The sequence below is a fragment of the Cynara cardunculus genome, unplaced genomic scaffold, assembly GCF_001531365.2.
Source record: "Cynara cardunculus var. scolymus isolate 2C unplaced genomic scaffold, CcrdV1 Un_Scaffold_2694, whole genome shotgun sequence".
Taxonomy (NCBI): Eukaryota; Viridiplantae; Streptophyta; class Magnoliopsida; order Asterales; family Asteraceae; genus Cynara; species Cynara cardunculus.
The window spans coordinates 71974-75281 of NW_020201188.1; positions in this window are offsets into that span (position 1 = coordinate 71974).

The window sequence follows — 3308 nt, forward strand, 5'->3', positions numbered from 1 at the left end:
ATTGTAATTGTCAAAATTTTCAATTGAATTGATTGAAAACCTTTGGAGCAATTTTCTTGCGTTCATCTTCTTCGTTGAGACTGTGTGTTCTTGGTGTGTTTAGAAATTCTAATCACTTACTCACTATGTTTTGCTCTTATTAATATTTCCGCTGCACTTCTATTGTTTTAGAGCTTATTTAGAGTATTAAATCAATACCAAAGTTGAATTCAGATCCAACAATTGGTATCAGAGCAGGTTTTGAATTCTAATTCAATTAATTCTGCTTTTGGTATTAATCTGTGATTCCTAGAACACCAATTTCTTCACATTACCCTGTTTCACTCACTATTGAATCAGTTTCATCTTGTTCTTATTTTTTCTTCAAATTTCAATGGCGAACATGGGTAATACCTTGTTCATGAGTACTGGATCTCAATCCAAGCCTCCCACGCTTATCCGAGAGGAATACCCACAATGGAAAGTGCGCATGATCAACTTCATGGAGGGAATTCACCCCAGAATTTGTGAATTTCTCTACATTCCACCATACGTGCCAATGAATTTGATTCCACGAGTTCCAGCAACTGGTACAACCCCCGAAGTTCCTGAGCAGTATGAGCCAAAACCAATTGCAAACTGGAGCGATGAAGATAAGGTATTGGTTGAATTGGGAAGCAAATGTAAAAGGCTGTTAATCATGGCTATACCTCATGAGATTTTCAAATGTATTGATCACTGCCATCTGTCTATGGACATTTGGGCATAATTGGAGAAACAAATCGAAGGAGGGAAGAAGACTCTCAAGAACAACCGAGCCACTTGTATTGATGAATATCATAGCTTCAAGGCTAGGGAGGGTGAATCCATGTCAGACACATACTCCAGGTTCAATACCTTAATCAGCAATTGCAAGAGATATGGAGTGATGAGAACTACAGAGGACAACAACTCTATGTTCTTGAAAAGTCTTGGAAACGAATGGATGCATTTGACCATGTCAATGAAGGCCACTTTTGTGACAACAGTCAAATTCGGAATCCCAGGTTAGCTTTTATTAAGATTATATTAGTGTTATTGAAGTTAATTTATAGATTAGGAGTTAGTTAGGTTAGTTTAGTTGAAAATTTTTAAGAATTTCCGGCAGTTGCTTAGAAAGTCCGGTTCCGACCCGAAATTATCTGAAACGTACTATGCAATACCAAATGCTCTAATTTATACCCAATATATATAAAACACTAAGTTTTAGTGTTTTAGATATAAAACCTTTCTATTTAAATAAATTTAGTCATCGTGGGCTTTTAAAATGAAGAAAAATGTCAAAATTGAAAAATTGGGCTTTTGTGCATTATGGACTTAGTTTAAAAAAAAAATATATGTGAGGATTGGGTTGGGCCCTCCCATGGCCGGCCATCCTCCCCCCATTTCCCTCCCTAAACCCACATATAAATACCTTCATTTTCCCTTTAATCCTCATAATTTCTCATTCCAATTCCAAAAACCCTCTCTTTTCTCTCCATAGAAAACTCAAGAGTCATCTTCATCCCTTTCAAACACATTCAGCCGATTTTCTCATCTAACTTCATCATTTTGGCAAGATTTTGAAGATACAACATTTATCTCATCATCAAACAAGGTAATGCATTCATCTTTTCCTCTTTTCTTGTATGTTTTTGGGAGAAAAACCCACTTTATTGCATTCATTATCATCTTTTCTATATGTTTCGAAAATTTTGAGTTTCAAGGTGAGATTACACACCAAAAACATGTAAAAATATTTGTTTGATGGTGGTAATCCATGACCCAAACATTAGAACTCAAAATGATAGATAGAATCATGATTTTATGTGGTTTATTTCTTAAAAACTTCATATTCTGTTGCTGACGGATTTTGTGCTTGTGCACAAATCGTTCATATGTTATAAATGGCTTGTTCAAATGTCATGAGGTTTCTTTTAAAAGTTTATTTACTGAGTTGGGGTTGCAATGCATTTGGTTTCACTCAAAAACATTGAGTTTTGACCCCCCAAATACTCAAAACATTGTATATATGTATCTGAGAGTTCTTCAGTAGGTAAACCCTAATTTGAATAGTCATAACTCTCTAGATAATCGTCCAAAATTGTTGATTTTTCTTCTGGATGTTAGTTTAATGAGTTACCTTTCCAATGCCACCGATTTCACTCAATATTGTGGTGATTTGAGGTTTTAATAACTAAAAATAAGAAGAACATGCAATCTGTCCGATTCTGACAGATTTGTATATGTGTGTTCCATCGACCATATCTCTCTCTAAACTCGATAAAAAAGGATTATTCTTCTTTTGAGAGTTATATTTATGGGTTATCTCCTACATTCAAGTGGAATCACATAACATTATGGAGTTTTGATCTCCAAGAACCTAAAACTCTATAGGTGTGCAAACTGTAAAACCACCAGTAGGTAACTCTTATTTTGAATGTTAATATCTTTCTATTTACTTGTCCTCAATGTATGATTCTTCTTCTAAAACATTCTTTTATGAGTTAGGATTCATTTGAATCTAGTTTCACTCAAAAATATGATGTTTTAAGGCATGAACCTATTTATTTAAGTCAAGTGTGCAATCTGTCAACTAATGACAGATGTGTGCATGTGACTTTAAGGTGTTATATCTTCCTCTCAACTCATTCAAAATGAGTGATTCTTAGTTTAAAAGTTTCGTATATGTGTTAGGTTTCCAATACAACTTGAATATTTGCAGAACATCAAGTAGAACTCTTTTTATGAGTGTTTTACTAACATGGTGCAATCTGCCATTTCAGTTGTGATAAGTTGCATTGCATGAATTATTTGAAGCATCATCTCTTACCTAATCTACATGAAATTTGGTCACGATTACTATAACTCAGTTCTATAAATGATATAAAAATATTGGAATTTATCTCATTTTTTAAATCACTTTATTTGATCATTTTATATAACTTAAGTTTCTGTCCAGAATCAAGAATTCTGGATTTGGTTAAAATTGTAAAAGTTGATCTTTTATTTGATTATAGCATCATTTTCGGTATAATTTAATTCTTTAATAAGCATATGTACATTATGTATATTTGGACCATAGATAATATTATGGGACATAAGTAGACAAATAAGGACTTAAGATTTATTAAACCCCATAGGTARAGATAAATCAATAAGTGATGGTTTTGGATATTCCTATTGATAGGGAATCGTTGATTTAGCGTGGTAATCGGATCATATTGCTTTTTCTTTGCGGAGCTCTAAATCAAAGGTGAGTTTCACGGCCCTTTTTACTAATTTCTTGTTTTGGGGTGAAAAGCATGATT